At 38.8% G+C, this 24,701-nt stretch overlaps 4 pseudogenes; 2 read left to right on the forward strand and 2 right to left on the reverse strand.

Annotated features, from left to right (window-relative positions):
- The first annotated feature begins 12,774 nt into the window (after window positions 1-12,774).
- Window positions 12,775-14,979, forward strand: LOC146907488 (uncharacterized; annotated as a pseudogene).
- A 48-nt stretch (window positions 14,980-15,027) lies between these two features.
- On the reverse strand, window positions 15,028-18,843 carry LOC146907489 (uncharacterized; annotated as a pseudogene).
- Window positions 18,844-18,949: 106 nt separating this feature from the next.
- LOC146907490 (uncharacterized) lies at window positions 18,950-20,050 on the forward strand (annotated as a pseudogene).
- Window positions 20,051-21,539: 1,489 nt separating this feature from the next.
- On the reverse strand, window positions 21,540-22,745 carry LOC146907491 (F-box/kelch-repeat protein At3g23880-like; annotated as a pseudogene).
- Window positions 22,746-24,701: the final 1,956 nt, after the last annotated feature.

Genomic DNA, 24,701 nt, shown 5'->3' on the forward strand with positions numbered 1-24,701 from the left:
CTTGTAACATGTATTGAAAGAGACATTGACATTCATTCATTCATGCATGTTTCATTGAAATGTACCCCGTTGCTCAGGTTTGCTTTCAAAATAGACAGAAAAAATGTTTTAATTTTCAAAAATGTTTGTTTCAGATATTGACATTATCAAATTGGAAAAGAAATATTTTGTATTTATAGCATTGAAAGTAGAAAGAAAAATAGAGTTTCAAACAATAGCACAGGCTCAAATTGATGTAGAAGAGTGAGAGTCAGCCAAAGGCATGACTTCACGGATTTTCAAAGCTTGGAAAATGGTAATTTTATTGGTTGGTGATACATCGAACACGATGACCACTACATTTCATAGAAATTTTGAATTCACAAGTACAGAAGCTTCTGATGAAGACGATCATTGACAGTTGCAGATGCCCAAAGGGGTGATGGTGATTTGCCAGATATAGTTACTTGTCTTTTATTGTCAACCTCATTTTTGCATGAACCGCCCTTTCGGGTTTTCGGCTCATCGAGGCGCTCATTCTTGCCTGAGTTGCGTACAATCTCAGCGAGCCCTTTCATATTCATTTTTTTTTGTCCCTAACTTTTGCCTGGATCGCCCTTTCGGGTTTTCGATCCACCGGGAAGCGCATTTTTGCCTAGGCCGCCCTTTCGGGTTTTCGACCTACCACGCTGTTCTTTTCTTTCTAGACAAAGTATTTCTTGACTATATCGGCATTAACAGGGTTTGGAAGCTCCACACCATCCATGTGTGTAAGAATCAAAGCACCACCAGAGAAAGCCTTCTTGACAACATAAGGACCTTCATAGTTAGGTGTCCACTTGCCCCTTGGGTCGGGTTGCTGGTTTATCCTTCTTTTCAATCCAAGTTCGCCTTCCTTGAATTCTCGAGGTCGGACTTTCTTGTCAAAAGCATTCTTCATTCGCACTTGATACAACTGTCCATGAGTCATGGCATCCATACGTTTCTCTTCAATCAGATTCAATTGATCGTACCGACTTTGACACCATTCAGCCTCAGTTAACTTTGCTTCCATGATCACTCGAAGAGATGGAATCTCCACTTCCAGAGGGAGAACTGCTTCCATACCATATACCAGAGAGAAGGGAGTTGCCCCGGTTGAACTGCGCACTGTAGTACGGTAACCATGCAAGGCAAAAGGTAGCATTTCATGCCAGTCTTTGTAAGTAGTGACCATCTTCTGAACAATCTTCTTGATGTTCTTGTTAGCGGCCTCAACTGCACCATTCATCTGAAGTCGATAAGGAGAAGAGTTGTGATGTTCAATTTTGAATTCTTCACATAAAGCTTGCATCATACTATTGTTCAGATTGGAACCATTGTCAGTGATGATCTTGTTGGGAACACCGTATCGACAGATGATGTTATTCTTGATAAACTTGACATCCACTTGCTTGGTCACATTTGCATAGGAAGCAGCTTCGACCCACTTGGTGAAATAATCGATTGCCACTAGAATGAAACGATGTCCATTGGAAGCCTTCGGTTCAATTCTTCCGATCATGTCAATGCCCCACATGGAGAAAGGCCATGGGGAAGAGATAACATTGAGAGCGTGTGGAGGCACATGAATCTTATCAGCATAGATTTGACATTTGTGGCATCTCTTAGCATGTTTGTGGCAGTCACGCTCCATGGTTATCCAGTAATAGCCGGCTCTTAACAGTTTTCTTGACATGGTGTGACCCGAAGCATGGGTCCCAAAAGTGCCATCATGTACATCATGCATCAACTTCTCAGCTTCTTGTTTGTCAACACATCTCAACAAGACCATGTCATAGTTCCTCTTGTATAGGATTTCTCCGTCTAGAAGGAATCTGCTAGCCCATCGTCTCAAGGTCTTTTTATCCCTGTTGGAGGCACCAGGTGGATATTCATGATTCTGCAAGAATTGTTTGATGTTGTAATACCAAGGCTTTTTATCATTCACAACCTCATCAGCTTGATCTGGCATATTTTCAATAGTAAACACATGAGCGGGTCTATCAAGACGTTGCAATTTGATCACAGGCACGTCGTTCCAGTGATTGACACGAAACATAGAAGACAAAGTAGCAAGAGCGTCAGCCATCTGGTTTTCATCCCGAGGGATGTGGTGCAGCTCAACCTTGGTAAAGTATGTCAACAGGCGTCTTGCATAGTCACGGTAAGGGATCAGCTTCTCATGATGAGTCTCCCATTCACCCTTTATCTGATTGATAACAAGTGCAGAGTCTCCATAGATGTCAAGGTGTTTGATTCTCAGGTCAAGGGCTTCTTCAATGCCCAAGATGCACGCTTCATATTCAGCTATGTTGTTCGTGCATTCAAAAGTTATTCGAGCAGTGAAAGGAATGTGGTGCCCCTGCGGAGTTACAATGATGGCCCCGATTCCTTTACCATAAGCATTAACAGCACCATCAAATACCAAGCCCCATTTGCTATTGGGGTCCGGCCCTTCATTGATCAGTGGTTCTTCACAGTCTTTTGCTTTCAGATACATAATCTCTTCATCAGGGAAATCAAACTTAATCGGCTGGTAATCATTAAGAGGTTGACAAGCAAGATGCTCAGCAAGGATACTTCCTTTGATTGCTTTCTGAGCTTTGTACACGATATCGTATTCAGACAACAACATTTGCCAACGTGCGATTTTTCCAGTAACAGCAGGCTTCTCAAAGATGTACTTGATTGGATCCATTCGGGATATCAACCAAGTTGTATGATTCACCATATAATGACGCAGGCGTTTGGCAGCCCAGGCTAAAGCACAACATGTCTTTTCAAGCATTGTATACCGAGTCTCGCAGTCGGTGAACTTCTTGCTCAGGTAGTAAATAGCATGCTCTTTCTTACCAGTCTCATCTTGCTGACCGAGAACACAGCCCACTGAATCATCTAACACTGACAGATACATAATCAAAGGCCTTCCTTCCACTGGTGGGACAAGGATAGGTGGCTCTAACAGGTATTCTTTAATGCTATCAAAAGCTTCCTGACATTCATCATTCCACACAACAGGCTGGTTCTTTCTGAGCAATTTGAAAATTGGACCACAAGTAGTAGTCATGTGAGATATGAACCTTGAAATATAATTCAGACGTCCGAGGAAACCTCTGACTTGCTTCTCAGTTTGAGGGGCCGGCATCTCTCTGATGGCTCGGACTTTGTCAGGATCAACTTCAATGCCTCTTTGACTGACAATGAAGCCTAGCAACTTTCCAGATCTTACCCCGAATGTGCACTTGTTAGGATTCAACCGCAGCTTGTACTTTCTCAATCTTTCAAACATCTTTTTCAAATACACGACATGCTGCTCTTCATCACTTGACTTCACAATCATATCATCAACATATACTTCAATCTCTTTGTGGATCATATCATGAAATAGAGTTGTCATACCTCTTTGATAGGTAGCACCAGCATTTATCAAGCCAAATGGCATCACTTTGTAACAGAATGTTCCCCACGGAGTGATGAAGGACGTCTTTTCTCTATCTTCAGGTGACATTCGTATTTGGTTATAGCCAGAGAAACCATCCATAAAGGAGAACACTTTGGATTGAGCAGTACTGTCAACAAGCCCATCAATATGAGGCAATGGGAAGTTATCTTTCGGACTGGCTTTGTTCAGATCTCTGTAATCAACACACATTCGAACTTTCCCATCTTTCTTTGGTACTGGTACGATGTTGGCAATCCACTCGGGGTATTCAGCTGTCATGAGGAAACCCGCATCAATTTGCTTTTGTACTTCAGCCTTGATCTTAAGAGCCATGTCTGGACGAGACCTTCTCAATTTCTGTTTGACAGGAGGACATTCGGGTCTTGTCGGTATTCGGTGTTCCACAATCTTGGGATCTAGACCCGGCATATCTTCATAGGACCATGCAAAGACATCTGGATAATCATGGAGAAGCCGAGTGATCTTCTTTTTCACTTCTGGCTCAAGTGCGGCACCAATCTTGATCTCTCGCTTGTTCTCTTCAGTACCCAGGTTGATGAGTTCAATCTCTTCCTGGTGAGGCTGAATGGCTCTTCTTTCTTGCTCAAGCAGTCGAGTGATCTCATGCAGTATCTCTTCATCATCATCCTCATCTTCAGCTTCATATACAGGGAATTCAAAATTTGGAGGAACCATAGGGTCACTGTGTTCAACGGGTTTATTATGGTTCAATCTGCATAATATGATTGGGATGATTTTAGAAAAATGTTTTCTATGCAGATTTTTGAAATTAATAAGAAAATAACAAATGTTTTGGTTTTTTCTGGCATTACCATTATTTCCAAGAAAAAGGCACTAAAAAAGTAAAAAACAAAGAGTCGTGAGAAAGACGACAACTTTTATTGATAACGGCAATGCCGAAACAAACATGCCCTTACAATGATATCACTTTCGCCTTGGACAGAGCGAAAGGATTGTTATTTTGAAAACAAAAGACATGAGCAACAAAACACATTACATGGGAGCATGCATGACTAAAGGAACGTCAATGGCCTCCCAATTTCTCACAGTGCCTCCTGGTATAACAAATGCAGGCACGTAACCACCTTCAGCAGCATCTTCAATAATAGCATTGATGAACCCAGCACTGTAGAAGGTTCCCTTTGAAACACCAGAGGTTGGGGAGAATCCAAAGCCCTCTTTACGCTTGTTTTCCAAGATCTGAATCACCTTGCCCCAGCCAGCAGCTTGCCCTGCTTGAACAGCCTTCTGGGCATCTTTCAGTGAGGCCATGCTAGCACCAGCCCTCCGGGGCTCTGCACCCTCAACAGTCAATCCTTGAAACGACGTCCCTTCAGCGGACCCTGCTTCAACACAAGAGAACGATGATGCCTGGCTAACTAGATATGCTTCCTCACCATGCACAGTGACAATCTTACCATTCCTCATGAACTTGAGCTTCTGATGCAAAGTGGAAGTTACTGCTCCAGCGTCATGGATCCATGGTCTTCCGAGGAGACAGCTGTAAGAGGCATTGATATCCATGACTTGGAAAGTTATTTGAAATGTCTCGGGACCAACGGTGATTGGCAAGTCCACTTCCCCGAGAACATCCTTGCAGGATCCATCAAAAGCTTTAACCAGATAACTGCTACCCCTCAGAGAAATTCCATGATGGCTCAATTGCCTTAGTGTGGATTCAGGCATTACATTCAGCGACGATCCAGTGTCCACCAATACGTTGGATATCATATCAGACCCACAGTGCACGGAGATATGTAGAGCCAAGTTGTGGCGTTTCCCTGCTTCGGGGAGCTCATCGTCACCGAACCCCAAGTTGTTGCAGGCAGTAATATTACTCACTATCCCATCAAATTGATCCACAGAGACTTCGTGGTCAACATAAGCTTGCTCCAGTATCTTCATTAACACCTTCCTGTGAGCTTCTGAGCTCATGAGTAGAGACAAGATGGATATCTTTGATGGGGTCTGTAGCAGCTGGTCAACAATCTTATAGTCACTTTTCTTGATAAGTCTCAGGATTTCGTCCAGATTGGACTCTTCAATAGATTGGCCTGCTGGGCCAGTGTTCTTGTCAACAGGAGGAGCGACTGGTGGAGTTACCATGGCAATAGGTGTCACCACTTTCCTTTGAAATAAGGGTGGACGGACTTTCCCGCTTCTGAGAGCTGTAACTTCACTAGCAACATTATCAACTGTAGCTGGGGATACCAGAGGCACCTCCACTCCGTTCTCAACCATGGTTGCATTGTATTTGTAGGGAATTGCTTTGGTAGAGGTATAAGATACCGGACCAGGTAGCCTGATCACCAAAGGCTCAACATTCTTTACCTGAGATACACTTTCACCAGGAGAGTCATGGAACACTGGCACAATCACACATACATCACTGGTAATCAAGTGCTTGTCATCCATCAGACTCTGGATATCATTTTGCACAACACAACAGCCCATAGGATTCTGCAGACATTCTGAACAAGAAGCATGATCATGTCTGAACAGAGAAGCCTGGCAAAGTTTGACATGTAATGGCACCAAGGGAGTAACGACATTGCGGACATCCAACATGGGATCCTCTTGAGGAACGGGAACCCTTTCAAAGGCCTCAATCATATTAACAGCATCATGGTTTGGAAGCGGGTTGTCAAGGACATGAGGAACACTGTTCTCAAAAGTCAAACGTCCTTTTTCTATCAGATCTTTCACAATATATTTCAGAGCAAAGCAACCTTCGACATCATGGCCTTGAGCACCCTGATGGAATTCACATGTTAAGTCCTGACGGAACCTGGGAGGTAACGGATTAGGCGGAGGCTTGCCTGGCCTGGTGACACAGTGTCCTTTAGCTAGTAGAGTTGGGAGCAGCTCACCATACCGCATTGGTATTGTTGGAAAAGAAGGCTTGGGTCGGGGACCCTGTTGTTGCTGTCGTTGCTGTTGAGCAGGAGGCTGTTGTTGTACTTGTTGAGGAATGGCATTGACGGGCATTGGTGGTTGACCCGGCGGTAGAGGATATTGCTGGTAGAATGGTGGGAAGAAAGGATGTTGAGAGTACTGCATGTAGTGATAGGGCAGAGGTAGTTGTGTAGCAGCTGCAGATGGGTTACCAGACACCATCCCTACATCAGATTCTTTCCTCTTATGATGACCATTACCATACTTCTTTGGTGCACTGGTTGAAGATTCACCTTTCTCGAGAACAATAATACCATCTCGGACAGCCTCCTCTAGCCGAGTTCCCATTGTAACCATATCAGAGAAGTTGTTCGGAGCAGAGACTATCATTCTTTCCTTATATTCCTTCTTCAGAGTCTTCAAGAATGTTTGTGTTAACTCTTCCTCATCAAGTCGAGGAGAAACACGGGCAGCTGCCCCTCTCTACCTCTGAGCGTATTCACGGAAGGTCTCATCTGATTTCTGAGATAGGGCTTTAAGAGAGTCCCTGTTTGGCCTCAGACGAGTATTGAATTCATATTGACCTTCAAAGGCAGCAGCGAGTTCCTCAAAAGTATGGATGTTGTCTTTGCTCAGACTAGTGTACCAATCTGCTGCATCATCTGTCAAGCTACTCTGGAAGCAGTGGATCATCAGTGCGTCATTGTCGGCGTAGTTAGCCATCTTTCGAACATACCGGATAACATGGTTATGTGGGCAAGAAGTCCCATTGTACTTGTCAAATTCTGGCTCTTTGAATTTCTTAGGAACCTCAAATCGGGATACCAAGCATAGATCACGAGCTTTAGCAGGAGCACCATTGTTTCCCCGGCTAGCCTTGACCTCACGGAGTTCTCCAGCCAACTCCCTTAACTGTCTCTTCATAGCTTCCATTGCGGGATCTTGTCCACGCGGAGTATCAACATCAATCACCTGTTGTACAGTGTGTATAATAGGGTCGGTAACAACAGTAGTCACCTGAGGCATAGTAGTGGATACGGGAATCTGTCCTTGACCAGCAACACCAGAGACACCAGCAGCAGTATTAGGAGAGTAGTAAGCTGAGAGGCCATAAGGACGGCCGTTGGGCATAACAAAACGAGCATCAGTAGCCACAGTAGACAGTGGGATAGAGGGAATCACCTCAGCAGTGACTGGAATAGAAGTGGCTGGCTGTTCTTGTGAAGCCATCATAGCGGACATAGCGTCATGAGCCTTAGCCAAGTCTTCTTTCATAGCGGCCAATTCGGCACGGAGCTGAGCATTCTCTTCTTCAAAGTTAGCCATCATCCTTCTCTTGTGAAATCTTGTTTGATGAATTCTATCTGGTTGGTAAACTTTGCGAACACGAGCCACTTTTCAGACTGCGGCGGACAAAACCAGGAGGCAATGAGCACGAGAGAAGTTTTTGTGACCAATGAATGCATATGATGCATGAAATGCGTTAATGCATATGCAAAAAAAGACTCTTTTTGTGTTATCGAAGAGTTTTTAGACAGATTAGAAACTTGTAAACATTACTAAACAACAATTAACATAATCGGGAAACAAACAATCAACATATAGTCTTACAAGACAATTTCAACATAAACAAATGGAAATAACAACAGGAAATGGAAATCCTCAAGCATAGGAAGTGGAAGCGTCGTCCTCAGAGTCGGACTCATAGCTGCAGTATCGTGCGTAGAAGTCACGGGCACCCCTAGCCCTCTTGGAGTCTCTCATGAGCAATCTATCTTTCTCCTCAATCTCTCTCTTAGCCTTTGCTAGCTCTTTCTCCAGTGTCAAGACCTCATGAGTCTGCTGCTCACCTTTTCCATCCAAAGTCATGATCAAGTTCTCAGCCTCATAGTATCTAGCCCTCCACTGATGCTTCTCCCGACTCTCCATAGCTAGGTGCTCCTGATACATCTCCTGAGTAGGTGGGAGCAGAGGCAAAGGCATGGTGGGAACAGTTGCAGACACATATCTCATAGAGGGGTAAGGCATACCAATCTCCTCAGCTTGGTTTATCACCCACTGTGTATAAGCCTCATGAGCAATACCGGACCTTACACCCATATGATTCACCTCTTTCTTCCGAAGCTTGGTCCAAGCTTGCATGAAATCTTCTCTAATTCCGGTGGGAGCACTGGAGTAGTGAAAGAAGTAGGGAGCTGTAGCAAGATTGATGGGCTTATCTCTCATCGGGAACCCAAATTGTCGCAAAGCAAGCTCCGGGTTATAGTTGATTCCACCCCGGGTACCAAGAAGAGGTACATTAAGAAACTTTCCACCACCAAAGATAATTTCCTTGACCCTAGAAGCTGGAGTGAGCCAAACCACTTCATTAGGAGTGAGAGCCATAATCCTCTGTGAAATAGACCAATTCCTCGGATTGTCGTGGAAAGATTGCGGAAGGTGCGAAATAAACCACCTATAGAGGAGAGGCACACAACAAAGGATATATCCACGACCCTTGTCGGAACGATCGTGAATAGCATGGTATGTGTCAGCTAGCAAAGTAGGAACCGGATTCTTGGAGTGGAAGATCATAATAGCATTCATGTCCACGAAGCCATCAAGATTCGGAAAGAGAATAAGCCCATAAATGAGGAGTGCAAGAATAGCCTCGAGAGTGTCCTGACAAGTAGTATTGAGGTTGGCTTTCCAAAGAAGATACTCTGAAGTGAACCCTCGGATGCGTGCCTTGGTGACAAGATTCTTGGAGACATCGGTGGTCTTGAGATAGAGATCTTTAGCAATAACCAATGGAGGAGGAGGATTTTCAGGTCCTGAGAAAGGTATCTCCTTAGCAATAGACAAACCCATCAAGGAGGAATAAGCCTCTAGAGTAGGCACCAACTGAAAGTCTGGGAAAGTGAAGCACCGATACCCCGGATCATAGAATTGCACCAGAGTGTGCACAAGCTTCTCATCCACATTATGGAGAATAGGAAGTAATGCCCCGTAACGACGTCGGAAACCAGTCGGATCCTCAATCTTGAGTGCCAAATCTCTCAAACTAGCCAAATCCACTTCCTTGAACTTGTAGGACTTAGTCATCTTCATCCCTACAATGTTTACAAATTCAACTTGTCTAAGCCCTTCGATAATAATGCATGGAAAAAAGTTTATGCATGTATGCATGTATGCATGAATGCATGATTATGTTCAAGTTCGGAGAAAACATGGTGGGTCGAAGTTCAAAGTCGAGGAGTCATGGGTGGACACGGCGTCCGGTGAAACTAAGGCTTTAGGAAATAGTAACCAGGTTCTAAAAAGGTTCCCAAGTTGCAACCTCTCCGACGTATCTCATGGTGTCACGAGACAACACTCGCTCCATGATTATACGTGGAAGGTCTAACTCGAGTGTAGTATCGCGTGACAACTAAAACTCGAGACAACACTCGGTTTAGCCTCCGCACTACGTCCTAGAAAATGGCCATGGATGGGTTTGGTTATCTACGGTCCATAGCGTCATAGAACAATTAGAAGTAAAGTGCCTAAACGCGACAACACGCGCCGACAACATCACCCCCAAAATGCCTCAGCTATGTGGGATTGATCGCATAATCCAAAACACGAGGCAACCCCCGGAATGAATTGTCGATTATATCCCTCCTAAATCCTAAGTTCACTCAGCCCGGGTGCAGGACTTTTGATATTCTCACCCCACACGTTTGCAAGAAATTAAACATTTATTCACATAGGAAAGCAAGTAAAGGAAACAAGTAAAAATACAAGCGCAAGCGTGGAAATAAAGACTAGGCGTAACTCTCGAATCTCCCCAGTGAAGTCACCAGCTGTTTTATCTTGGTTTTCGGGTGTCAAACATTGATTAAGTTTGAACCTTTTAACCGGTGATATCTTATTTTTTCTTGGGAAGGGAAAAAGTAAGCAAAACCCTTGAGAATCGAGGTCCGGGAGTTGTTTTCGCTACGGGAAGGTGTTAGGCACCCATAACGACTATAGTATCCTATAGGAACCGTCTTTAATTTCTACGCGCGCGCTTTTATTTTTAAATGCTATTTGAAAATGTTTATTAAGCCTAAGAATGTTCTAAGTGAAGAATTGGAGGGAGAAGAATGTTTTTGGATTTTTATTTTAGTTGAATTGAAGGAATTTTGTTCCTTGCCTATGTACCCGATTAAGGGATCAAATCCACCGTAGTTCTCTCTCAAAAATGTTTTTGTTTTTGTTGGTTGATTTTAAGTTTGAAAATGGAGTTTGAAGAATAGAAAGAGGCCTCAAGGGCATGAGATTGGAAAATTGTGAGGTTGAATTAGTGAATTGCAAAATATGGTCAAAGTAGGATTAGAGTTCATTGAGGTTTGATTAAGAAAAATGGAAAAGAAAATACAATGGGATGTTGGATCCCAAGGTTTATTTGGAAAAGATTTGAGTGAAGTTGTTCACATTTGTTTGGAAAATTGGTTTTTTCTAAGTATAAGTCCTAGGCATTCATCTAAACATACAATCCTAAACATACATCTAAACGTGCATATTCTAGCTATATAGTGATGTGTGTGCATGTGTCGGTGCTTGTGTCGGTGTATATCATTAGAGTCCATTGTCCTTTACATCATACCCTAGATACATTATATGGCCTCTTTGCCAAGAAATTAAAAGCATGAAAGTAAAATATTACAAAAACTCCTAAATGTTTACATTCTAACTTTGGTACAAATTAAATTGCAAGAAAGAAATAGAGATGAATATGGGATGAAATGGAGATGCTTATGAAATGATGAAACATGAAATGAAAGGAGTTAGTAGCACATGGCAATATCAAAGGAAATAAAGCAAGAGAAATACTAGAATATAAAGGATAGAAAATAAAGGCTAAATGAGTGCAAACATGGCTAAAGTTTGCCCATAAAAGCAAAGCCAACACCTAACCCCTAACCCTCATATCTCAATCAATTTTAGAGGTTCCATTTCAATTTTAATCATGAGGATTAGAGAGAAGCATTAAACTAAGCAATTATGAACCACTTTTTCCTAGGCTTATTTTACACTTTTAATTCCACATAGAGCCATTTACATAACTTGTAACACAAGTAAGTCACAAATCAGCACATCAAACAGTAAAATAACCACAATTTCAAGAGCACATATATCATGGAATCACACATCAAGTAGCACCATCATATATCAAAGCATTAGAATCAAGATCATAGTAAAAATTCACAAAAAATCTACCCAAACAAGTGAAAATACCAATGAGAAACATCACATATATTTTTAACAGCCTCTAACATGCAAGAATAACCCAAGAAACAAGTCTCAAGCGTCAACAACAATCACAAGAACTTTCACACCATTTTTTAGAAGTTTTGACAAGGTTTTAACAAAATTAAAAGTACTAGACCGATCAAGAAATCAACATTTTCACCAATATTTTTCTAGCCAATATTAACAGGTGAAGATTACCAAGAATCAACAACAATATCAAGAAAAGCATTAGAAATTTTTTTAGGACTTTTTTTGAAGGTTTTTTGGTAAAAACGTGGTGTAAATAGCACTGAACAATGTTAAAATAGCAAGAAAGTGGATAAAACGCAAGCAACAAATCATCAGGCCCAAACAAGGGGATCCATGCCAAACAGAGCGCTTCAGGAGCCGTAGGATTGATCCAACTGGATCAATCCTAGATCCAACGACCACAAGGACACAGGGAGCATGGTATGATCAAGGACGTGTGCATAGAGAAACACAGGGGGTATAAAAGCCTGTTGCATGAAGAAACCCTCATTCCTCTATCTCCTTTCTCTCTCTAACATGTAAAGAAGAGAGAGAAGCTCTGCAAGAAGACGTCGTCTTCTCCGACGAGTTCAGGAACGCCGGCGTGGGGGCTGCCGGCCCAGCAGGGCGGCGCCGCCGCGCCGGAGACCTTAAACTTCCCCTTTTTTAAAACTTTTTTCACTGAGCTTCTCTTCTCTTCCTTCTCTATCCGAATTTAGAATCAAATCTCACAAAAACACTCAATATGATGCTAGATCTAGGAAAATAAATCTCGAAAGTTTCGGATCCAAAGACGAAGGTAACTTTGATAATAACAACAACGAATGATGCAAAGATTTTACCTCGTTATCTTGATTCTGATCTGGTTCAGAACGATCTTGACTTTGACCTTTTTCCTTCTTGCTGTTGATCTACGAACTGATCTTGATGCTAGAAATTGCGATTGTGGCCTTGAGAGCTGCTTTTTGATTCGATCTCGTTCTTCAATTCGTGAACTCGTTTGAATCTTTTCTTGATTCGTGTTCTTTTGCGTGTATCGATCTGTTTTGGCCTGGTGTATGTGTTGAAAGAGGTCGATGAATCTGAATGTGTTTTTCTGGAATTTTTGATGTGTAATTGCGGCGGTTTTTGGTGACTGTTGCGGTGGTTTGATGGTGGCCGTAATAGTTGGTTACGGTGGAGGTGTGGAGGAACTTGTTGAAGTTCTTGATGAACCTTCAATGAGTTCTTCAGATTTTTGTGTGTTTGATCGGTTTGATTGGGAGAGAGAAAAATGAAATCTGTTTCTGAAAAGTGGTTGTGATGTGGCAATGAATCAATGGCTCTGTTGACCCTTTGACTGGTGACTGGGCTTTATAGGCTGATGCAGTAATGCCTGGACCAATCATGATCTGCCATGTGGCGTAACTAACTCTTGGACAAATGAAAACCTGACACATGGCACTGGACAATGACTTAGACAAAAATGGACTATAATGCAAATAACTAACTTTTGAGGACTAAAAAAAAAAAACTAAAAATAAAATTGGACTAAAATTGGTAATTTGACTAAACGTAAAGTGGAACGATTAAAATTGACAAAACGGACTAAAACGAACCAATGGCTTAAATGAGGTACTTTAAAGTACCTCTCTGCCGAAATTTCGTGTGAAATGACCAAAATGCCCCTGGGGCTAAAACAACTGTAAATGACTCAGATACGAATTTTAAAATGGATTTTTAACAAGGAATTGAAGCAAAGACTTATTCAAGCAAAATTAACAGACTCAGAGACAATTTTTTTAGGATTTAAACAGGGTTTTAACACATGAAAAGACTAAAATGCCCCTAGGGGCAAAACTGACTCAAAATGTCTTCAAATGCAATTTTTGCAATGGATTTTGACATAGAATGGAATGAAGACTTATTCACACTACTTGAAAGGACTCAAACAACATTTTGAAAGACTGAGAGAAATTTGACATAGGAAATGACTAAAATACCCTTGCATGTGAATTTTGCAAATAACATTGAAATAAAATGCAGCGAAAGATGCAATTGATCAGAGACAGTTCAAATGACTTATAATGCAAGAAAAGAAAAATTGACTAGTATTTTTAGGTCCAAAATTAGGGTATAACACCATAAACACCATTTTTTTTCATTGTGGTTAAGTGGTTGTCTTCTCTTTAAGAAAAGATCTTTCTTGGATTATTGTAATGTTTGCAAATATTTCCTTATCTCACGAATTTCTATGATATTATTAAATAAATGAGTAAAAACATATGCACTCTTTGACATCGGGAATAACCTAGTTATTATTGTTTTGGGTAAAGAAGCGAAAAGTGTTGTTGACTTCAGCCAACTTTCGGATAATGTTCTTGATACCATATCTTGAAAACTAGATTTTGACAATCTATTTCAATTTTCTGGTGTTTGTAAGGTGTAGTGGAGAGTTCAAAAAATTTATTGGAGAAGTTTCATGGTATCACAATCACCACTACTTGTTCAAACAACTTCATTTGCAAAGAAATTTTTTTCTTTTTATAGGATACTTGAAAAACGAGCTTACCGCGCTAAGATGGGTTATTTTTGGGGATTATCCTATCTGAGTTCGTGTAGTGGATATCTCATCATGAAAGGTGCCACAACTACAATTAATAAATCCATTTATAAGTAAACAAATGATCATTGACACCTCAGCTATTGAAGATTATTTGTTTCATTACGATTCTCGAGTATTACTTACTTTTGTCAAAGGTTCAAATGAATTTGTCATAGAGGCTTATTGAATAAACTCAAGTAGTTTGCATGTTTATCAGTCTCGATATTCTAGTTGGGTTACTTATTCCAAAAGCGGAAATACGTGGATTGTTCGGGACTTTGTTGTTTTGCATAATACTATTTATGTTCTCACTGACAAGGTTGAGATAGGTGTAGTTAATCTGAACTCTACAAGTTTGAAATTTTTGGAACTGAAAAATTCACCCAATGGACCATCCATTTTGCCTATGTTACTTAGTTGTGATGTAAAGCTTCTTGTGGTTTTCTTTAAACAGAATAAATTATTGGATGTCTACAGGATAGACTTCTCAACGATGAGTTATGTCAAGCTAGAATCTTAGGGTGACCTTGCAATGTATTTCTCACAACATAAATACCATTTGCTGAGTAATCCAGACAAGTCGGGATATGAAAGAAACTATGTGTACAATATTAAAACTATACATGCAGAATGTGAATTGTATTCATGGAGTAATAATTAAATGCATTGTTCCTATTGATAATTGTCGACTACCTCGTAGTCACAACTTTATTGGTCGGATTGGTGTTTCGAAAATCTACACGATGAAGTTTATTATTCAATGGTTCAATAATATGCTAATTTAGCACCATTCTACAATTCATCATGCTAAATTAGCTTATTATTGAACCAGATAATAATCAACTTCATCGTGCAGATTCTGAAAACACCAATCCAGCCGATAAAGTTGTGATATACGTGAAAGTCGACAACTATCAGCAGGAACAATGCATTTCATCATTCAACTATTACTCCATGAATACACTTCCCATTCAGCATGAATAGTATTAATATAGTACACACAATTTCTTCAATATCCCCACTTGCCTGGATTGCCAACGTATGACATTTGTTTTGTGAGAAAAACAATGCAAGGTCACCCAAGGTTTCTAGCTTGAAATAACTCATCGTTGAGAAGCCTATCTTGTAGACATCCAATATTTTATTCCGTTTAAAGATAACCACAAGAAGCTTCGCATCACAACTAAGTAACATAGGCAAAAAGGATGGTCCATTGGTTGAATTTTCCAGTTCTATATATTTCAAACTTGTAGAGTTCACACTTGTCATACCCCAATTTTTGACCTAAGGATCCTACATTCATACACCGACACGTGCCCTTTGACCCTGATTTGTCTCCGACTTTTCAGTGAAAATTTCGGCAGAGAGGTATTTTAAAATACCTCATGTTTGGTTCCGAGTCGTACCCTTTTACTCTCTTTATTTTCATTTTTTTTTTAATTTTTTATTTTTAAATTTTTAAATTTCCATCTTTTATTTAAATCTCTAATTAACTTTAATTTTGTTTTTTAAAAAAATCTTTATTTTTTACTTTTATTTTAGTCTTATCCTTTTATTTTTTATTGTTGTTAGTCTTTATCTTTTATATTACTATTATTATTTTCTTTCATTTATATTATTTTTTTTATCCAATAGTAATCTAGTAAGTCCGAATAGTGTCCAAAAGCAGTCCAAGTTCACATTCAAGCATGTCACGCTCCATCCCAATCCAATTCACAAGCCTAAACGTGTTTCAATCCCAAATCCAGCAACAGCTTTTCCTCCTCCTCAAGCCAATTTTTCTGCAAGCATTTAACAGACCCTAATCCTTAAAACCAACACTATAAAACCAGCCAATTCACAAGCACAGAAGGGGGGCCAAAAAAAAACTCACCATTCAAAACCTGTAACAATTTCACAAACTCAATTCGACCCATCCAAAACCTGCAAATCAAAGTTCGCAGCACTGCCATATCCAAAACCGCTCACGTACACAGCCATAACCTTATAACCCATCGTTGAATCTATACCAAACCACACGTTCCCAAATTCATTCAAACCGATACAAAACAACCCATGGTACCCACACACCAAAACTGACGAGTAACACAACACAACAGATCCAACACGCACAGAAAGACCAATTCACGCACAATTCACAAACCGCACCTATAAACTCCATTCAAACCGACGCACACACTCGGATGGATACTCACGCACAAAAGGGGGGTAGGAGGTAACGGTTTCAGACCAGTCACAACACGAAGCCGCGACAATCATCGCAAACCGACCGCCGCGAAAGCAGACGCGGGACAACACGCACGAACAGAAGCAACACGCACGGCAGCAGGAAACAGGGACGCGAACCAAGCCATCACACAACACAAACGCATTGGAATCTGTCAAAGCCGTGACTCGTATACAACAACGTGGTTCAAATCATCGAAGACTCAGAACGACGGCACCACGAAGTGCACAACATCAGCCGTACCAGAACCGGATCCAATTTCAAAAATCCAAGGAGAAGGAGGGACCGATCCACAAAGGGCAAACAACAAAGGTATAATTTTCATCCCTTTTTAGATTTAAGACCTTTTATTTGTTTTTTTGGAGTTTTTTTTGAAATGAAAAGAATGAGAGATTGAGATAGTTGCCGATAGAGAGAGAAGAGAAGTGAGTCTTGAGAGAGATAAGTGAGAAAGAGGCATCCTGTTGAAAAATGAAAGAAGAAAACGTGAGCTGCACATATATATATGGCTTATGATCCTATGTACTCCAGTCTACACACTGCCATGCACCCTCACTTCCTACACCATATGATGGTAATCAAACGGCCTTGTTTTAGACCCAGAAGCCCAGCAGCGCTCCTTTCCCTCTTCTGGCCCCAATCTTTGGTTTCTTGCTTCCTGCACACCCCTTGTGACTGTTAACATCCCCCTGCATGCATATTTTTTACTATCTCTCGGTTAATTCTCATGCATCTTTACCTTCTATCGCATTTCAATTTTGCTGCATTCTAGGTCATATAATTTCCATTTGTTACATTTCATTTTCATCATTAGCATTTTTTTAGTTATCATTGTTTATTTTCATCGAACTAGAATGTATATAGGCTTTTATGTAACTTATTTATTTATTTACTGTCGTTTCTTGCACATAATTTAGAATGTAAATATAGGCTTAATGTAATTTATTTATTTCCTCGCAGACCATAGAATGTATTAATAGGTGTTTTTTGTAATAGTTTAGGTGCATGTGTGCGTGTGTGGGTGTATGCTTTACTTTCATGCTCTAGCTTAGGTTAATGGTCTTTGTGGTGATCCAACGTCACCACAAAGTGCTACGCTTTATTTTCTTGCTCCGATAGTTTTAGTTCTTAGTATCATCATTCAAAAACAACAAAAACATGCAAATAGTTCAAAAATCACAAAAACATTTCCTAAATAAACCTTGATCTTAAATCAAGTGCCGTCTTTTTTTCTTTTATTTTCTTAATCAAACATTAATCAATTTAATTCTACTTTGAGTCTCTTTTTAAATATAAAAAACACAAACAAATACACATTTGCCACTTTGGCTTTTTATTTTAAAACCTTTTTCAAAACTAATAAAAAAAACACACAACCAATCAAACGTCAGTTTTTTAACCCCGAACTACGAGGTTTTGATCCCTCACGGGTACGTAGGCAGAGGACTTTGTCCTTCCAAATCAATAAAATGTAGATAATTAGGTCCTCCTTTATTAATCATTTCAAATTCTTTTTCTTCAAAAAATAAGCAAGTTATAGCACATTATTTAAATAAAATCAAGAGGTTCCCGTAGAGTACTACGGACATAAAGGGTGCTAACACCTTCCCTTTATGTAACTAACCCCCGAACCTAAATCTTTTCAAAATGTGGGGTGTTTGAACTTTTTTCCCTTTTTCTTAAAAATTAAATGTTCAGTCGTGAAATAAATTTAGTGAGTCAAAAAGCTAATCAAATAGCCTTGATCTCCGAAAAATGACGCGACAACACTAAGTATACCTATCTCAACCTTGTCAGTGAGAACATAAATAATATTATGCAAAACAACAAAGTCTAGAATAATCCATGGATTTTCGATTTCGGAATAAGTAACCCAAGTATAATATTGAGACTAATAAACATGCAAACTATTTGACCTTATGCAATAATCCTCTATGAAAAATTAATTTGAGTCATTGACAAAAGTAAGTAATACTCGAGAATCGTAACGAAACAAATAATCTTCAATAGCTGAGGTGTCAATGATCATTTGTTTTCTTATAAATAGATTCATTAATTGTAGTTTGTTGGCACCTTTCATGATGAGATTTCCACTAGACGAATCAGATAGGATAATCCCCAAAAATAACTCATCTTAGGGCGGTAAGCTCATTTGTCAGGTATGCTATAAAAAGAACAAAATATCTTTGCATATGAAGTTGTTTAAACAATTAGTGGTGATTGTGATACCGTGAAACTTCTCCAATAAGTTTTTTGAACTCTCCACCACTCCTTTCAAACACCAGAAAATTGAAATAGATCACCAAAATCTAGTTTTCGAGATATGGTATCAAGAACATATCCAGTTTTCGAGATATGGCACAATTGTGACACGCAATGAGAAGCTCCATAAACACCATTGTTTTTCATTGTGGTTAAGTGGTTGTCTTCTCTTTAAGAAAATATTTTTCTTGGATTATTGTAATGTTTGCAAATATTTCCTTATCTCACGAATTTATATGATATTATTAAATAAATGAGTAAAACCATATGCACTCTTTGACATCGGGAATAACCTAGCATTATTATTGTTTCAGGTAAAGAAGCGAAAAGTGTTGTTGACTTCAGCCAACATTCGGATAATGTTCCTGATACCATATCTTGAAAACTAGATTTTGACGATCTATTTCAATTTTCTGGTGTTTGCAAGGAGTAGAGGAGAGTTCAAGATTTTTTTTGGAGAAGTTTCATGGTATCACAATCACCACTACTTGTTCAAACAACTTAATTTGCAAAGAAATTTTGTTCTTTTTATAGCATACCTGAAAAACGAGCTAACCACGCTAAGATGGTTCATTTTTGGGGATTATCCTATCTGAGTTCGTGTAGTGGATATCTCATCATGAAAGGTGCCAATAAACTACAATTAATAAATCCATTTATAAGAAAACAAATGATCATTGACACCTCAGCTATTGAAGATTATTTGTTTCATTACGATTCTCGAGTATTACTTACTTTTGTCAAAGGTTCAAATGAATTTGTCATAGAGGCTTATTGAATAAACTCAAGTAGTTTGCATGTTTATCAGTCTCGATATTCTAGTTGGGTTACATATTCCAAAAGCGGGAAAACGTGGATTGTTGAGGACTTTGTTGTTTTGCATAATACTATTTATGTTGTCACTGACAGGGTTGAAATAGGTGTACTTAGTTTAAACTCTACAAGTTTGAAATTTCAGGAACTAAAAAATTCGCCCAATGGACCATCCATTTTGCCTATATTTCTTAGTTGTGATGTGAAGCTTCTTGTGGTTTTCTTTAAATAGAATAAGTTACTGGATGTCTACAGGATAGACTTCTCAATGATGAGTTATGTCAAGCTAAAATCTTTGGGTGACCTTGCATTGTTGTTCTCAAAACATAAATGCCATGTACTGAGTAATCAAGGCAAGTGGGGATATGAAAGAAACAGTGTGTACAATATTAATACTATACATGCAGAATGTGAATTGTATTCATGGAGTAATAATTATTCTTGTTGATACTTGTCGACTTCCTCGTAGTCACAACTTTATTGGCTGGATTGGTGTTTTGAAAATCTACGCGATGAAGTTTATTATTCTATGGTTCAATAATATGCTAATTTAGCACCATTCTAGCATTAGAATGGCGCCTTTCGAAGCCCTATCCGCAAGGATGTGTTGACCCCTATTGTGTGGTATGAGACGGGAGAAAGTGCTGTACTGGGACCAAAGATTGTACAACAGACCACCAAGAAGACTAAAATAAATCTAGAGAAGATGAAATCGTCTCAAAGTAGACAGAAAAGTTATCATGACAATCAGAGGAAGCCATTATAATTTCAAGAGGGAGAACATGTATTTTTGATGGTCACTCCGACAACGAGTATTGGTCGCGCATTGTAGTCGAAGAAACTTACGCCTCGATTCATTGGTCCCTACCAGATTACCAAGAGAGTTGGAGAAGTAGCCTATCAGGTGGCCTTACCGCCGCAGCTTTCAAACCTTCATAGTGTGTTCCACATGTCACAACTTCGGAAATATGTTCTTGATCCGTCTTATGTGATCCACATATATGATGTGAAAGTGCGAGAGAATCTGACTTACGAGGCTCTACCATTAAGGATCGAAGGTCGAGAGGTGAAGAGTTTGAGGGGCAAGGAGATCACTCTAGTCAAGGTGATGTAGGGAGGACCTGCTGGAGTTAGTCTAACGTGGGAGCTAGAGAATAAAATTAAGGGATCCTATCTAGAGTATTTCCTTCAGGTAATTTTCGAGAGCGAAAATCCTTTAAGTGGGGAAGAGTTGTAAAACTCCTACTTTACATTTTATTTTAATAAATGAAATTATTAGGCGAAGTGTAATTATTATAACACCAACATCTATACCACAACAGATGTCTTAATAAACGTTAAATTCAATAGCAGTAAACAATTATGGCTTAATTGCACTTTTCCTCCTATCTTTTGCTAATTGTACGATTTTGCACCCCCTCTTTTTCTTAAGCGATTTTGCACCCCATCTTTTGCCAATTGTGTTTTGTTCAAAATCATCATTAAAAGAGGGGAAAAGAGGCAAAAGATGGGGTGAAAAATCACTCAAAAAAGATAAAAGGGGGTGCAAAATCGCACAATTAGCAAAAAGATAGGGGGCAAAAGTGCAATTGAACACAAAGATGGGGTGCAAAATCAGACAGGGGCAAATAAATGGGGTGCAAAATCGCTCAAAAAAGAGGGGTGCAAAATCGCACAATTAGCAAAAGATAGGGGGGAAGAGTGCAATTAAGCCAACAATTATTTGTAAGGTATAAAGTAATAACTCTCACTTCCAAAATCATCATGCATGCACTTAAATTCGTGTAATCATACTAAGAAGAATATTTAATATATATATATTGATCAGCAAAAGCATTATATGCTAAAAATAAACATAGATAACTGAGTTGCAAATATGGTAATATGATATGAAGTGATTCAAGATACGTTGGGTGATTCGGCATAACTATGACAAAGTTATAAAGTAAAGAAAATAATCACACACTTAAAACCAGGTACATAAATTAATATAAATTCAACAAAGTATAACACGGAAGAAGAACTTACTTTCAAGAAGTTGAAACCAAGCTTTCGACGTAATCTTTCATTGAGAAACAACATATCTTGTTGTTAAACGTAGTTTTCTTTGCTTTGTTTGTTCTCAGGTTATAAAGAATCGCTCGGTCTTGACCGATTTCTGCCAATTACATTGTTTCACCATTCTCAGAAAGATGCAATGGTTTTAATATTAAAAGCCGGCTACCAGCATATTAATAATTCGTGTGAATATTGTGATAGCTAACTTTGTGGAATTGAGACCAAGAATTTTCATTTCCAAATTCTGTCATCTTCCATATAACCAAACCGGTCTTCTTGAAATCGTTATAATAGAAAAACAAGGAGTCTTTCAATACACAAATACTCGGCGCTGCTCCACCATTATCATAACCTTGAGGGGGCAGAAGTTGTGTGTATTTCTCCCTACCAATATCAAACGAAATAGTCACAAATTCCCCACTAGTTTCATTATTCCACCATTCACTCTTATTGGCCAACCAATTAACAGTATAATTCAAATGTACACCATCAGACCCTTTCTATTTGCACACTTCAAGAGGAACTACCGGAAAACTTGGAATAGTTCTCCAAACATTATCTGCCAAACTAAAGACTGCCACTTTGGTTTTCATATGAGGATTCCTATCACCATTGGGACTTAATTCCAGAACCTTATAAACGTCAGTTGAATTATCATAAACAAACACAAACTTACAATATATCACAGAAGACTTAAAGTTATACCCTAATTTCTCAGATATTTTTCTGGTAACGGGGTTCCAAAAACGTAACCAAATGTTTTTATAATTAAAAGTCTCTTCATACGAAAAACGTAGCAAGCAAACCAATCCATTACACGAACCAACAATTTCCTCACAATCCTTGTCATTCAAATGGTAGTAAGGATCCTTAGAAACTGTGATCCAATGGTTTTTCACTACACGACTAATGGGGAAGCGTAAGAAATTGTATTTGTAATCAGCGTGCGGCTCACCATGGTACCAGAAGTAAGGGTTTCGTTTAGAACGATGAAGGTGCATTTTGACTAATTTAGGACCGGAGATTATAGTGTTCCAAGTATGACTTACAGACTTCATCAACATCAGAGATTTGACAGGAAGCCATGATAGGATTTCGGGGATAAGCTCGTCGTGGAGGAACGGCGATGGATTGGATCGAGGTCGGAGACGGCGTGAGTTGGGAGGATTGGTATTCATCAGTTCAAGGCGGTGGCTGTTGGCTACAGAATTGAAAGATGTGTGCGAATGAATTAGGGGTTTTAGTAATTTTTAAGACATAATACAAAAAATTTAAGACGTTTTTTTTTTATTTTTGAACAAAAATTTTAAGACATTCTTTTATTCTTTTTGACAAAAAAATTAAGACATTTTTTTTTGGATACAAATTTAAGACGTTCTTATCACCAAATCAATTTCTTATAAAGCAAATTAATCATTTCAATATTTTTCCTTTTTATTCTTTTTTGACCAAATAGTTTTCCATTTTATTCTTTTTTGACCAATTTTTAATTTTTTTTCCTTTATCATTTCTTTCTCTTATTTACTATTAAATTTATTATTATTTTTTTAGTTTCTACTATTCTTCCCTTTCTTACTTTTTAAATATTTGATTCATTATTCTTACTCTATCATTCTCTCTCCCCAACTTTTCAACTTTTTTTCCTTTCTCATTTCAGATTTAAATTATATCTCTTCTAATTTATTCTAGGTTAAACTACACAACGAGTCCTTTAAGTTTGAGGTTTATAACAGATTGATTCTTTAAGTTATTTTGGTCACATATAAGGCCTTTAAATTTGAGGTTTGTAACAAATTGGTCTTTAAGTTATTTTGGTCACACGTAAGTTATTTTGAGACTCATAGCATTAATACTAACTAGGATGAAATTTGAACCCTGATGGTAGCTTTGCCTCAACCATGCTTATGTTGCTCATTTTTTTGACATTATAAATAATAATCTTCATAATAACAACTTACACCCCCCACACACCACATCCCGATTAACAGCCAACATCCGAACTATTACATGCTCCCACATTACTTTTTTCTCCCTCTCCCGATTTGTCAATTTTTTCTCCCACACCAAAAAAAGCTACATTATCCTTACATATATATCCCTCACCCTTAAAAATCCCATTAACCTTATATTTAATTTCTCCCTCACCAAGCATGTCTCCCACGAACTTACTTTGAACTCCCTTCTCATAATGAACACCCCCACCACCTCTACCCCCTTGACTATTGCATGGACCCCTAGAAAGAAGACCGAATCGATTTGAAGTATCACCCTAAAAGATCAAACTAATTGACTTTCCTATATTTTCAACGTTCTTGGCGGCTTCCTTCTTTTTTATCATGAATAATTAACCAATTTTTCCAGTACCCATTGGTATCCAAGACCGAGTTTCAAAAATCCAAAGAAACATCCTTTAACAAAAGAATGAGTGTCTGAAGAAGGGGTTTTTTTTATCTAACCTTTTCTTTTTTGAGTGCCTCTTAAGTAAACGCAACATGGCTTGTTGATCCTTAAACGAGATTCTTGGTACCTGACATGTCGCAAGTGTACGGCTATGTCGGTTTGGGTAAAAAAGTATCGTATCCACAGAGACCAATTTAACAAGTACCGCTTCTTGTTGTTTCTATGTTTATCTAAGGCAAAATTCCAAAATGCGCGTAAAATAAATATCGATTAAAATAAAAAGGGACATAACCTGTTATTTTGATGGCAACTTTAAATAAAAGGAGAACAGCCGTAGCAATTAGAGGAGATTGGCATGGCAGCAGCTAATTAGAATTAAATCAACACCAAACTTACGCACACCACACGCAGAAAAAAAGAAGTAATTTGTACAAATTTATTGCATATGAAAAATATGATCACATTCATTTTTTTTTTTTCAAATTTAATGCATATGTAGACTATGTACAGCAAAAAATATGATCACATTGATTTTTTTCAACAAAAAGGGACCATCAAGATATTGATTTCTTTCAACCTAGATTGGTTACTCTATGAGAGCAGGTTTCACTTCAAAGATATACTAAATATAGAATATAAAAACATCCATAATCAATTTGAGATAAGAAAAGATCATTGTAGCGTCAGTGTTTGTAATTAGCTCAGTATTAACTACATCTATTTGTAGCTATAAT

Source organism: Medicago sativa, chromosome 7, assembly GCF_051527215.1.
Source record: "Medicago sativa cultivar Bolivia chromosome 7, Bolivia_mono, whole genome shotgun sequence".
Taxonomy (NCBI): domain Eukaryota; kingdom Viridiplantae; phylum Streptophyta; class Magnoliopsida; order Fabales; family Fabaceae; genus Medicago; species Medicago sativa.